Source organism: Dendrobates tinctorius, unplaced genomic scaffold (genome assembly GCF_039654945.1).
Source record: "Dendrobates tinctorius isolate UK_male_01 unplaced genomic scaffold, ASM3965494v1 ptg000005l, whole genome shotgun sequence".
NCBI lineage: Eukaryota > Metazoa > Chordata > Amphibia > Anura > Dendrobatidae > Dendrobates > Dendrobates tinctorius.
Window position 1 is genome coordinate 21,371,993 of NW_027361673.1, and position 15,893 is coordinate 21,387,885.

A 15,893-nucleotide genomic window follows, 5' to 3' on the forward strand; every position below is an offset into this window, starting at 1 on the left:
TCTACAAAACCATTTTTTTAGGTACCACCTCACATTTGGGGGGACACTATGACAGAAAATACCCCGAAATGACAACATTCTAAAAACTTCACCCCTCAAGGTGCTCAAAACCACATTCAATAAGTTAATTAACCCTTTACGTGCTTCACAGGAACTGAAGGAAAAGATGAACATTTAACTTTTTTTCACAAAATTTTACTTCAGAACCAATTTTTTTTTTATTTTCACAAGTGTGAAAAGAGAAAATGAACCACAAAATTGTTTGTACAATTTCTCCTGAATACGCCGATACCCCATATGTGGGGGTAAACCACTGGATGAGTGCATAGCAGAGCTCGGAAGGGAAGGAGCCCTGTTTGACTTTTTCAATGCAGAATTGGCTGGAATTGAGATTGGATGCCATGTCGCATTTGGAGAGCCCCTAATGTGCCTAAACAGTAGAAACCCCCCACAAGTGATACCATTTTGGAAACTATACCACTCAAGGAACTTATCTAGATGTGTGGTGAGCACTTTGAACCCCCTTGTGCTTCACAGAAGTTTATAACGTAGAGCCGTGAAAATAAAAAATTATATTTTTTCCACAAAAATGATCTTTTTGCAACAAAATTTTTATTTTCCCAAGGTTAATAGGAGACAATAGACCCCCAAAGTTGTTGTGCAATTTAAGAGGTGCTGAGCCTCTTTGATCTTTCCTGGCACCTGCGCACTGCAGTACTTTGCTCTGCCCTCAACAGGGCAGAAAAGTACACCTGCGCAGGAGCACGATGCCCGGGAGCCATGACGCAAGCAGGAGGGTGGCATCACAAGAAAATGGGAGGCGTTGGACCCGGACGTGCTACACCCATCGGACCGGACCACACCGGACCGCCCCGCCGTGTAAATATAATAAAACTTCTTATCTTACAGGTCGGATTGGGGGCTTATAGAATGCTGTAGATAAGCCCTAAAAGGCTGTGGCCGCATGTTATAGTGGCCAAAACAGCTGACTGGTTCCCTTTAAGTTCTGGAGCTTGGGAACACAGCTATAGTAATGAAGCATATTGCGTACGGTGCTTCTGTGAGTTGTCGGTATTGTGTTTTAGTGCATATAATAAGTTATAGTATATTAAAAAAAATCGGTGTGTCTCCACATCACTTTAGAGACGCATACAATTGCTGAATGGACCTAAATAATTCTTTAGATGGTACTTTAGGAATCCATGTGATACCAAGCATGAATACTGACAAGGGCACACAGTTTCAATAAAAAGAGAATTATGTTGCAAAAAGTATGCAACATAAAACTTTATTTTTCAACTGTGCTGTAACCAAGGATAAATACCATTGCATCATCGCTCATTGTACTGATCGGCAGTTACAAATAACTTGATTAAAAAAAGCGATTATTATTCAGGGCACTAACAGCATGCTACATTGATACAGTTGCGTCGCAAACAGAGCTTAGTCAATTAATCTATGAGTATTGGTGCCTGCTGACTTCCCCCGACTATGGATGTTGGGAGGAAAGAAGGATAAGGTATGTGGATCTAGCAAAGCTTGCTTTTCAGCCAACTGCACTCTTATATATATGGTTTTACAGGCATGACTGTATTTAGGATCTGTCTGATAGACGACACCTCAGAAGGACTATATATAGCTTGCAATATGCTTCTGGTAATGTGCCTACATTGATGGACTGGGTTGGATGGAAAGGGTCCACCAGTAACATTGACTCTGGGGGGCCACTGTTTAACGGCATGAAAATATTACATAGTCCTTTTTCACCTACTTAACTATGCTACTATTTGATAATAAACTGGGTAGTTTGATGATTGAAAGATGAAATGCTGCCTTTGTACATAGTGATTCAAATGTTTTGAGCCAACAACTGCTTATATTGAAGGCAGTGGCTTACTGTTTTGCTCAAGGGCCCACCGGGGGATTCACCAATTCCCCCGTGGGCCAGTCCGAGGCTGTGTGCAATGTCTCTATGTAGATAAGTTAAAAAATGAATCTAAAAATACTAATCATTAGCCAAATTCTCAATATCTATTTATCAAATCCTTATTTTTATGTAACAGTAGAGAAACAGAGTTGTGGATGTGACCCATTATCTTACAGTGTATGAGAATGCTCTAAATCCATTTCATCTTGTTCTGCTATGAAAATATAAAAGTAAGAACCAAATAAAAGAGATGAATGTTCAGCCTTCACTACATTGTTTTTTAAAAGCCATTTCAAGATTTAATGCATCGAAATATAAATACATTCTGCCATGTATTCAATTAACCTTGTCACTTTAAATTCATGTGTCCCAGATTAGCTTCCATCTGTCACCCTGGCCATCTAGCACAGGGTCAGGTTTTCCCATTAGCAGAGGAATAAATGAGTCAACAGAATTAAATAAAGAAGATTGTTTTGTCAGTTGATTGTCATTATTTGGAAGAAAATGTGATAAAGTCCTGAAAGAAACAAATAAAACTTGTCCGTAGTGTCAAAATACCCAGATTATCGGGTTCTGAAGAATTTATCACATGCAAGTGAGTGAAGTCAGAGCATAAAATACAAATGCAAACACATTTGATCTCTGGTGTGCGCCTCATCTTTTCTAAGGGTACCGTTACACTTAGCGATGCACCAGCGATCCCGACAACGATATGGATCGCTGGTGCATCGCTAAGTGGTCGCTAGTGAGCTGCCACACAGGCAGATCTCACCAGCGACATAGCAGCGGTCGGGGGTCGCTACTTACCTGTCAGACGCGGCGATCCTGACGTCCTCCCGCCCTCGTCCACGCGTCGCTCGTCGGCGCCACAGGAAGCCCAACAGGAAGCTCCCGACAAGAAATGATCCAGGACCTTCTCCCTATCAGCGATAATCAGCGGGGGAGCCGGTCGGAGGTAAGTATCAGACATAGCGATATCGCTAGCAATATCGCTGCAACATCACAAAATCGGTGACTTTACAGCGATATTGCTAGCGATATCGCAGTGTGTAACGGGGGCTTTACTCAATTTTTATGTTCATCATGTATACAAAGTACAATAATGATTCATTGTTAAATGAAATATGTTGAACAATTAATTAACTCATGGGATTTGCTAACCATAAAACTTTTGGTTTAGTATAATCACATCTCTATAATTGTAAACAATGGCATAAGTGCGCCACAGAGTATTAAAGGGCATTGGTCCCCAAGTTTTTCCTACCCCATGTCAGAGCAAAAGTAGACACAAACCGAATGTAGCAACATCTATATATCAGAAAGTAAAATATCAACCAATTTGTATAGTAGATGACATATACAGTAGTTACTAAGTAGATAAATGGTAGACCATTTGAACATTTAGAAGAAACCGAAAAAAGAGAACTTCGAACTTATTGTCTAAAAGGGACGTAGAAGGACCAATTGATGTTTTTAATAAAAATACCTTTATTAAACAGAAATGGTAATCGGTAGCACTACAACAGAATGTGCCCGTACTTGGAATATAGGGTCAAAAATAAATAGGGTAATAAAACATATAGTAAAGGGAAAAACAGCAGATCAAAGAAAGGGGCTTTACCTTTGTGAATACAACTTCTATGCATTTATTATCATTACTGTATTTTCTTTGGTCCACTGTTTTTCCCTTTACTATATGTTTTATTACTCTATTTATTACTGACCCTTTATTCCAAGTACGGGCACATTTATGTTGTAGTGCTACCGATTACCATTTCTGCTTAATAAAGGTATTTTATTAAAAACATCATTGGTCCTTGTACTTCCCTTTTAGACCATGCGTTCGAAGTTCTCTTTGTTCATTTTCTCCCATGTCAGAGCAGCATTATGTGGGGGCAGAGACCCTGATTCCAGTGATGTACCAATTACAGGGTTGTTTTTGTCATTTTAATAAAAATCTCTGTTGTCTGTGCTGCAGATTCTGCAGATCTCTGAATGTTGAGCTCTGTATAACTCCGCCCACACCACTCATTGGCATTTTTCTGCCTATGAACTGTGTACATAGGAAATTGCAAATCAATAGTGTGGGCAGGGTTATACAGAGCTCATGGATATGCTTGACTAACTGGTAGATGGTTTAGGGTGTGTGCACACGTAAGCATCTTTTTGCGTTTTGTAAGCGTTTTACCGGCAAAAACACTTAAAAAACGCTTGCAAGAAGCATCCCTTTCATTTTAAAACAATTATATCAAAACTACAATAATCAGCCCAGTAAGTGACATATTGCGGGAATCAAGGTCTCTGTCTCCATATTATGCTGCTCTCAAATTAGGTGGCAAATACCTGGTGACAAAGTCCCTTTCAAAACAACCATTTGGCTCTCCTGACATGTTTGTTTTAATGAATACTTACATTCCACATAATTTATTATTATTTTTTTTAACTGTTAACTCTGTTATTGATATTAAAAGTTTATGAAGTAGATGACAACTTGGTGCTAACAATTAAATTAATTTAATCGAAGCAAAACAAACTTTTGAAGTTTCCGAAAATTTTTGATTAGCTGGAACCCAAGTTTTTTAACATTTGATTTGCCAGAATCTTGAAAATTTAATTACATAAAGTGAGTCTAAATTGCATATTAAAGGAAATAGCATTTACATGAAAAGTAGTACAAAAACTTGGCACTCAAAAAGAAAAATTGATTTGACAGTTCCTTTATTGTAAAAGGCATCTAGTTGAGTATAAATGGAATGGGTGTCCTGAGATTTGCACTGTAATATGTTCAGGAAACTATCCTGTATTGTTTGAGACAGGCTTGAATGTCCACAGGTGGGTGCTGTGATTATCCAAATGGTCTGTCCTGCCAGGGAGACACGTGTGTCACAGGGAAGGTGAACGCGCTTTTTAGGACGGGCACCGGTGGTGCAGAGGAATAGCGCTTGACCTGTGGCAGGACGCGTTGTGCTGCTGGGGTGAGAGACGCACATTATTCATAAATATACCCAGTACTGAATAGTGCCTACTCACGACAGCGGTTCTTTAATAATAATATATGGAATTTTCAATTACAGTTCCTCTCAGTTAAAACCAACTGTGAAAAAAATTCTGTTTCTGATGAAGGTCAATTGTATGACCGAAAACGTTTAAAGGAATGTACTCAACTGGATGCCTTTTACAATAAAGGAACTGACAAATCAATTTTTCTTTTTGATTGCCAAGTTTTTGTACTACATTGTTAGGTGGCTGGATACCCGACTTGTGCACCTCTCTTCTCATTGAGTGCCGTGTTTTTCTAATTTACACGAAAGGGTCATTGTGATTATTAATGTTATACTTGCATTGAGATTTCCATCAAAAGTGTAATATAGCAAATTAACACTGTATGCAAAAAAAATACAGACATCATGACTTATGGATATGGGACGGACCCCTACTCCATCTTAAAACCACCATAACTACAGTAAACCTAGGCACTAGAATAAATACACTACACATTATTTTGGTTGTCAAAATGGCCACAGCTTTATTTAAATCACAGGATTAAAACAATCACAGTAGGAGTCAGGTGAAGTGCTAGTACATTGGGATTCACAAGTACTGTGATATCCCCAGCTGTCTGACATACACAACCAGGGCAGACAGCCATAAAGGGGCGGCACGCACTGGCTTGCCATTTAAGCAGAGCCAGTAAACTTTCAGGGCACCAATGACCCTATTATCTTCACTCCTGTGCTTAACCACTGTGCCCGCCCCTGATTGAAGTTACCATTACAAAGTCCTGGAGGCTGGCCACCAAAGCCGAGCCTGTTCACCACCATGAGGTTTTACATCCTCTATTAGTTATAATGAGTCCACCTTAACTTGTCTGCAACTTCCACCTAACTCCTAAACCACCACCAGAGAGGCCATTTGACACCTTAAATGGACTCGACCCCCATCAACCATGCCTAACAAAGCCATCAACCATTTCCACATGCTATGGAAAGACAGTGCATACAAGTAATAAAAAAAATAATAAAATTCCAGAGCTCCGACAGATTAATTTTATCAATGCCATGCTACCAAGTTATGATCGATAATACGGTAACTACAGCAAAATAACAGTTGCTAAACATCCTGCAATGAGGATCCCATAAAGGGGAATGTGGAAAGTAAACCATAACTGAGGTCATAGCTACCATCTGAATACCTGTATAATGACATTTGTCATGCCTCAAAAAACTATTATACTGAATGTATTGTAGCCAGCTCTAATAATTCACCAATTCACAGATTTTAATTCTAGAAACCACCATTATTTACAGTTGCTGTGCAGTAAAGTTTCTTAAACCCACTTAGGTCTAAGAAGTAAGGTTTCTCCTTGCGGAGAGTGACATGCCAGCTGTGGCTTGTCAAGGTAAGGAGACTTATTCGCCTCTTCAGAAAGAAAGAGGACTTTTACTCTACAGCGCCACCTATTGGTAGTAGCGATCCTACAAGTCACAATCAACCCTTTAATCAACCCTACAAGACTCGTTAAAGGGTTGATTGTGACTTGTAGGATCGCTACTACCAATAGGTGGCGCTGTAGAGTAAAAGTCCTCTTTCTTTCTGAAGAGGCAATTTGCATATTAAACCCACTTACTATCACTACCTGAAAAGTGATGAACATTTCAATAGAAAGATATTATAAATAGGGAGTAATTAAAAACAATGCACAATATAACATCAACATTATAACAGATCATAAAATAATGTTCAGAATATCTGGAAGTAGTAATTTAAATAAACCTAAAGCAGAAAAAGTCTACAAAGGCATTATTAATAAGGAAATATAAAAAGAGAGAAGCCAGTGCTGCCGATGGTCAGAACGCATAACATGAAGTGCAATGCACATATTGATATCTAACTGTAATCAAAATGAGACATTTGGCAAAATATTGATCAATACATTGAGCCACCCCGCCAAGGCATCTCATGTGGGGGGTCCTACTCTACATTTTTTATTACTCACTGTGCCATTACGGCCTCCTGAATATTTTAAAAGCAAGACCATATCTATTACAAATGTACCTGAAACATGTCTGAATCGCTCCCGTGCAGCCAGATGAAACAAGTGCAGATAAAGACCAACCAGGTCTGAACACAGACATCTCAGGTTAAACCTCCACTCACTGCCCAACCAGCAAACACAGATGAAGGGCGATGCAGGCTCAGACACAGATGTACAAATTATAAAGCCTGGGGCAGGGCAGGGCTGCTGTGTGTGTGCACAGCAGCCTAGATCCATCACAATGAATACAGCAAAAATGGCGAACATAACCCAGCGCGCACGGCAACAGTGGTGGTCAGCCACGACGCAATATGCAAACGTAAAAAGAGAGAAGCCAGTGCTGCCGATGGTCAGAACGCATAACATGAAGTGCAATGCACATATTGACATCTAACTGTAATCAAAATGAGACATTTGGCAAAATATTGATCAATACATTGAGCCACCCCGCCGCGCCAAGACAATCTTATGTGGGGGGTCCTACTCTACATTTTTTATTACTCACTGTGCCATTACGGCCTCCTGAATATTTTAAAAGCAAGACCATATCTATTACAAATGTACCTGAAACATGTCTGAATCACTCCCGTGCAGCCAGATGAAACAAGTGCAGATAAAGGCCAACCAGGTCTGAACACAGACATCTCAGGTTAAACCTCCACTCACTGCCCAACCAGCAAACACAGATGAAGGGCGATGCAGGCTCAGACACAGATGTACAAATTATAAAGCCTGGGGCAGGGCGGGGCTGCTGTGTGTGTGCACAGCAGCCTAGATCCATCACAATGAATACAGCAAAAATGGTGAACATAACCCAGCGCGCACGGCAACAGTGGTGGTCAGCCATGACGCAATATGCAAATATAAAAAGAGAGAAGCCAGCGCTGCCGATCGTCAGAACTCATAACATGAAGTGCAATGCACATATTGACATCTACCTGTAATCAAAATGAGACACTTGGCAAAATATTGATCAATACATTGAGCCACCCCGCCGCGCCAAGGCAATCTCATGTGGGGGGTCCTATTCTAAATTTTTTATTACTCACTGTGCCATTATGGCCTCCTGAATATTTTAAAAGCAAGACCATAGCTATTACAAATGTACCTGAAACATGTCTGAATCGCTCCCGTGCAGCCAGATGAAACAAGTACAGATAAAGGCCAACCAGGTCTGAACACAGACATCTCAGGTTAAACCTCCACACACTGCCCAACCAGCAAACACAGATGAAGGCTTTATTTAATTTGTGCACCTGTGTCTGAGCCTGCATCACCCTTCATCTGTGTTTGCTTGTTGGGCAGTGTGTGGAGGTTTAACCTGAGATGTCTGTGTTGAGACCTGGTTGGCCTTTATCTGCACTTGTTTCATCTGGCTGCATGGAAGCGATTCAGACATGTTTCAGGTACGTTTGCATTAGATGTGGTCTTGCTTTTAAAATATTCAGGAGGCCGCAATGGCACAGTGAATAATAAAAATGTAGAGTAGGACCCCCCACATGAGATTTCCTTGGCGGGGTGGCTCAATTTATTGATCAATATTTTGCCAAATGTCTCATTTTGAATACAGTCAGATGGTAATATGTGCATTGCACTTCATGTTATGCGTTCTGACCACAAGCAGCGCTGGCTTCTCTCTTTTTATATTTGCATATTGTGTTGTGGCTGACCACCACTGTTGCCGTGTGCGCTGGGTTATGTTCGCCTTTTTTGCTGTGCTCATTGTGATGGATCTAGGCTGCTGTGCACACACACAGCAGCCCCGCCCTGCCCCAGGCTTTATTTAATATGTGCACCTGTGTCTGAGCCTGCATCGCCCTTCATCTGTGTTTGCTGGTCGGGCAGTGTGTTGAAGTCAAACCTGAGATGTCTATGTTCAGACCTGGCTGGCCTTTATCTGCACTTGTTTCATCTGGCTGCATGGGAGCGATTCAGACATGTTTCAGGTACGTTTGCAATAGATATGGTCTTGCTTTTAAAATATTCAGGAGGCCGCAATGACACAGTGAATAATAAAAATGTAGAGTAGGACCCCCCACATGAGATTGCCTTGGCGCGGCGGGGTGGCTCAATTTATTGATCAATATTTTGCCAAATGTCTCATTTTGAATACAGTCAGATGTTAATATGTGCATTGCACTTCATGGTATGCATTCTGACCACAAGCAGCGCTGACTTCTCTCTTTTTATATTTGCATTATTAATAACCCTGCCACGCCATAGTTAATTGTTTTTCATGCACTTGATAACATTTACTGTTGACCTTTCCAAGTGGGTCAAAGGCATTGGGAATAGGCATATTGCCCTTTGTGTTAATGCACTTGATTACTTTACCCTTAGCCGCTCCCACTGGCTCAAGGGCACCGGGAGTAGGCATACTGCCCTTTGTGTTAATACACTTGATTATACCCTTAACCGCTCCCATTGGCTCAAGGGCATCAGGAATAGGCATACTGCCCTTTGTGCTAATGCACTAGATTATACCTTTAGCCGCTTCCACCAGCTCAAGGGCATCGGGAATAGGCATATTGCCCTTCATGTTAATGCACTTGATTACTTTACCCTTAGTCACTCCCACTGACTCAAGGGCACACAGATTAGGTACATTGCTCTTCAGTTTCATGCACTAGATAACTGCATTGTCCAGACGACAACCTTGAAAGAAACATAGTTTGGTCAATATAAACAGTCAAAAACCATGCCTCGGCATTCTCAAGTCACATGAAAAAAGAGAGGGTCCTTGAAGCTATAGATTGTATTGAAAAGCATGCCTACCTTGTTCTCTTCTCCCCTCCAGCCGCTGTTCCTGGCTCAGAGGAGCCAATTTATTCTGTAGGCATGTAACATATGATTGCCATGACCCCAGGGACTTTAACCTAACAGGGTCCTATAAAATATAAATGCTTCTGGAGACCAGGGGACCATACCACGATGGTCACCCCTCCATACCAGGGGGCCATACACAAGATGGTTACCCCCTCCACATCAGGGGGGCCATACCGGAGATCATTACCCCTCAAAACCAGGTTGCCATACCTGAAATGGTTACCCTTCCAAACCCAGGGGGGGTCATACTGTGATGAACACCCCCCCAAACCAGAGGTCCATACTTGATATGGTTACCCCTACTGACCAATTTATAAATAACTTCAAGGACCCACTAAAAGGAAAACAAATAACTGTTTTTTTTTTAATTTTTAATTCATGTTTTTATTAAAATAAACATAAAATAAACATCAAAGCAAAAATAACATTAACACGCTGGGGGGAGTCCTTGAAGCTCCCAAATCTGGTGATTACCAAACATAAAATGTACCAACAATTGCTCTCAACCGTTACCCTACTAGCTCGGGAGCACCATAGCCACAAGGGTTCCAATGTTCACTTGATTTTCCTGGGATCCGACAAACACTTGCCGAAACTCCCCTCCACATTTCACCAGGTCCAGAACCATATTAACTTCCAAGAAGAGGAATCCATATTCCAATGGATCCCCCAGACCAACTTGTAACCAACTTCAAGGACCCCCCCAACCACCAGGCTCCAGGTAATCCACTCAGGCCTGTGCTATCCGCCACCTTAAGTAATATAAAATAAGCACTTGGTGGATATACACCGATCCCTTTTTTTTAAATTATTATTCACGCCTTTATTAAAACAAACATACAATAAAACATCAAAGCATAAATAATATTAACATGCTGGTAGGAGTCCTTGAAGCTCCCAAAATCTGGTGATTACCAAACATAAAGTGAACATAAAATGTACCAACAATTACTCCCAGCCATTACCCCAGTAGCTTGGGAGCACCATAACCACAAGGGTTCCAATGTTCACTTGAATTTCCTGGGGATCCGACAAACCCTTGCCGAAACTCCCCTCCACCTTTCACCAGATATAGAACCATATTAAATTCCAAAAGGAGGAAATCATATCCCAATGGATCCCCCAGACCATATTTAACCAACTTCAAGGACCCCTCCAACTGCACAAGATGTGGGAAAAGTGAGGGTGAAAACCATGCAGGTTTTCAACCAAGGTATACAACAGGTTAATAATGGAAAATATCCCATCGTAAGGTCCAGAAATAGACAGAGATGGGCAATGTTGTGTTATATGCTGTAACAATAAATGAGAAGCCGCCTGCTCCTCTACAGCAGTTACAGACAGACTCTAATCACCAGCTGTGCATAAATGTAAGAAATATGTAGGTCTAATATAAGCTGCCTGCAGCCATAGGTGTGTGAGCAGAAAGCTGCAAGTTCTGTATCCCAGTCAGTCACTCTACTACATACAATTACAATAGACGAGAGACAGGGCTGAAAACTGGGCCCATGATGTGTTCCCGAGCAATGTGCAGCATCACACTAAGAGTGCCCACTCACTGCCCGCCATGTGCTGAGTTATTAGTGCCCACTCAAATGTGCCGAGTTACTTCCCGATTATTTATTTTACACATGATAAAACATAAACCATTCAGGCCTGTGCTATCCACCATCTTAGGTAATATAAAATAAGCACTAGGTGGGTATACTCTGATCATGCAACATATGAGGGAGACAATATACAGAAACAGGATGGATATATCCGGCAGGACAGCATGTAACATAAGAGGACTAAAGGCAGCAATAGCTACAGAAATCAAGCACTAAGCTGGAAGTCATGTCCAGATTATATGTACAGCCAGGAAAATAACCTGGAGACACCGGATGTTTATACCCAGCATGATCCGTATATAGCAGAGTGAGGAGTGATATCATGTATACAGACATGTGGTACAGGTTAAGTATACAGCACAGGAATAGAGCCTTTACACATATACCACATATAGTGAGTAACCTGGTTACACTGGAGCTGCACACCCAGCATCAAAGTATGTAACAGAGATGAGGTCACATACAGATCATCAGACTCCATAACTGGGAAGGGGGGATAATCAGCACACAGCAGGGTCAGTATACAGTGCACTGACATGAAGTGCAGCCTCTCATCATCTTACATATACCATCCCCCGACTGCTCCTCTCACCATTGTCTCTAATACATGTGACTGCCCAGCTCCACCATAGTAATGGCAGACACTGTATGTGTCCCTGCTATGTCCTATCATACATAAACCCAGAACTCATGAAGACTCTGTATAATATAGCAGTAATGTAGTATATCAGAAACGTCTGCAGGGAGGTCACACAAAAGCTGCCTCTGCAATAAGTGAGGGAACATGGCCGCTACATGAATTTCTGAGGTAATCTTGATCCCATATATGATGTAGGAGCTGATACTACACTAGTACATGATGTCTGAGGTGAATGTGCTCCTATCATCTGTAATGTGAGGTGATAACCCCAGAATTATACTCCCTGAAACTGGAGACATGCTTCCTCTTGTTCATCCTGTGTAAGAAAGATGGAGAGACTCAGATTTCCTTTTCTATATAAACCCCACTCTCCTCACAGTAACCCACCAGGCACAAACATACTGTGCTTCTTACTCTGAAAGCAACATCCCTCGTGCTTAAAATCTACACCACTATACCAAAAAAGCTGCAGGAGTAAAGGTCCACCCATCCCCAAGTCATGTCCTCCTCCGCCTATGGCTCCAGTGGTTTCTTTATTATTATTATTATTATTATTATTATTATTATTATTATTACTTCTACTATTATTAGCTCATTATGAGTTAATACAAAGCAGTCTGTCATTTGGGGTTTTCTCCATGCTTCAGACCTGAAAGTTCATTAATATTAATATGCAGTGTTATATACAGTGGGGAAAATAAGTATTTGATACACTGACGATTTTGCAAGCTTTCCCAACTACAAAGAATGGAGAGATCTGTAATTTTTATTGTAGGTACACGTCAACTGTGAGAGACAGAATCTAAAAACAAAACCAAGAAAAAAACATTGTATTATTTTTAAATAATTAATTTGTATTTTATTGCATGAAATAAGTATTTGATAAAATAGAAAAACAAAAGTGAGTATTTGGTACAGAAAGCTTCATTTGCAATTGCAGAGGTCTGATGTTTCCTGTAGTCCTTGACCAAATTTGCACACACTGCAGCAGGGATTTGGACCCACTCCTCCATACAGATCTTCTCAATATGTTTCAGGCTTTGGGGCTGTTGCTGAGGAACATTAAGTTTCAGCTCCGTCCAAAGGTTTTCTATTTGGTATAGGTCTGGAGACTGGCTAGGCTACTCAAGGATCTTGAAATTCTTTTTACTGAGCCACTCTTTAGCTGCCCTTGATGTCTGTTTTGGGTCATTGTCATGCTGGAAGACCCAGCCACTACCCATCTTCAATGCTCTTACTGAGAAAATGAGGTTGTTGGCCAAAATCTTGCAATACATGACCCCATCCATCCTCCCTTCAATACAATACAGTCATCCTGTCCCCCTTGCAGAAAAGCACCCCCAAAGTAAAATGTTTCTCCCACCATGCTTCATGGTTGGGACAATGTTCTTGCAGTTGTTCTCATCCTCCTTCCTCCAAACACGACAAGTGTAGTTGAAACCAAAAAGTTCTATTTCAATTTCATCTGACCACATGACCTTCTCCCATGCCTCTTCTGGAAAATCCAGATGATCACTGGTGAACTTCGAACAGGCCTAGATATGTGCTGGGGTGAGCAGGGAGACCTTGCGTGCCCAGCAGGATTTAAATCCATGACAGTGTAGTGTGCTACTAATGGTAATGTTTGAGACTGTGGTCCCACTTCTCTTCAGGTCATTGACCAGATCCTCCCATGTAGTTCTGGGCTGATTCCTGACCTTCTTTATAATCATCCTTACCCCAGGAGGCGAGACCTTGCATAGAGCCCCAGACTGACTAAGATTGACAGCCATCTTGTGTTTTTTCTTTTTCTAATAATTGTGCCAGCAGTTGTTGCCTTCTCACCAAGCTACTTGCCTATTGTCCTGTAGCCCATCCCAGGCTCGCGCAGGTATACAATTTTGTCCCTGGTGTCCTTAGACAGTTCTTTGGTCTTGGCCATCGTTGAGAGTTTGGAGTGTGATTGCTTGAGTCTGTGGACAGGTGTATTTTATGCAAATAACAAGTTCAAACAGGTGCAATTAATATAGGTAATAAGAGCAGAGTAGGAGGGCTTCTTCAAGAAAAATGAAAAGGTTTATGTTAGGGTTTGCAGATTGCACCAAATGTAAATTAAGAGAAGGTGCAATTGCAACTCGGAGTCCACCATGCAGTGATGCAGTAACCACAGCTAGAGAACAATAGCGGAGCGGAGACGCGAGTAAGCACCATAAACACACCAAGTTAAATGTCACTCACCGTGAACAGAGTGCAAGGCGCCTGACTCTGTTACTCCACATAGCAGTACGAAAACTGAGAGCACTCTAAGCAATGCCCTGTTAGACATCACAGGAGCATAGTGGAATTGGCGCTCCTGATTTTTTTATTTTTACGGCTCTACATTATAAACTTCTGTGAATCACTTGGGGGTTCAAAGTGCTCACCACACATCTAGTTAAGTTCCTTAGGGGGTCTACTTTCCAAAATATTGTCACTTGTGGGGGGTTTCCAATGTTTAGGCACATCAGGGGCTCTCCGAACGCGACATGGCGTCCGATCTCAATTCCAGCCAATTTTGCATTGAAAAGTCAAACGGCGCTCCTTCCCTTCCGAGCTCTGCCATGCACCCAAACAGGGGATTACCTGCAAATATGGGGTATAAGCGTACTCAGGACAAATTTTTCAACAACTTTTGGGGTCCAATTTCTCCTGTTACACTTGGTAAAATAAAACTAATTGGATCTGAAGTAAATTTGTTGTGAAAAAAGTTAAACGTTCACTTTTTTTAAACATTCCAAAAATTCCTGTGAAGCACCTGAAGAATTAATAAGCTTCTTGAATGTGGTTTTGAGCACCTTGAGGGGTGCAGTTTTCAGAATGATGTCACTTTTGGGTGTTTTCTATCATACAGGACCCTCAAAATGACTTCAAAGTGGTCCCTAAAAAATGGTTTTGGAAATTGTTGTAAAAATGAGAAATGACTGGTCAACTTTTAACCCTTATGAATCACTAACAAAAAAAATTTTGGCCCCAAAATTGTACTGATGTAAAGTAGACATGTGGGAAATGTTATTTATTAAGTAATTTGTGTGACATATCTCTGTGATTTAAGGGCATGAATATTCAAAGTTGGAAAATTGCAAAATATTCAAAATTTTCACCAAATTTCCATTTTTTCACAAATAAACGTAAATTTTACCCCTATCATGAAGTACAATATGTCACAAGAAAGCAAACAGTGTCAGAATCACCAGGATCCATGGAAACATTCCAGAGTTATTACCTCATAAAGGGACAATGGTCAGAATTGTAAATGTAGTCAATGTAATCAAGAGGATGAAGGATAGTCACAAGCCATCAAACAAAGAAGAACTGCTTAAATTTTTTTGCCAGAACCAGTGAGAAAGACTGGTGGCAAGCATGCCAAGATGCATGAAAGCTGTTTTTAAAAATCATGGTTATTCCACAAAATATTGATTTCACAACTCTTCCTGAGTTACAACATTAGTATTGTTATTTCTAAATGATTATGACCTTGTTTTCCTTGCATTATTTGAGATCTGAAAGCACTGTTTTTTTTTTTTAATTTTGACCATTTTTCTTTGTCAGAAAATAAATGCAAAATTTACAAAATTTATTGCTTGGATATTCGGAGACATGCTGTCATAAGTTTATAGACTAAAAGAACAATTTACATTTTACTCAAAACTATACCTATAAAGAGAAAAATCAGACAAACTGAACATTTGAAAGTGGTCCCTTAATTTTTGCCAGTGCTGTATAGATAGATAGATAGATAGATAGATAGATAGATAGATAGATAAAAAGCCAGAAATTCGTGTGCGCATGCAATAAAATTACACTGACAGGTTAGAATAGAATAGAATAGATATATAC

General features: G+C 40.7%; 1 protein-coding gene across 1 annotated transcript in view; it reads right to left on the minus strand.

Annotated features, from left to right (window-relative positions):
• The window catches only part of GADL1 (glutamate decarboxylase like 1), a 657,207-nt gene that overhangs the window by 427,224 nt on the left and 214,090 nt on the right, over positions 1-15,893 (minus strand). The window lies entirely within an intron of this gene.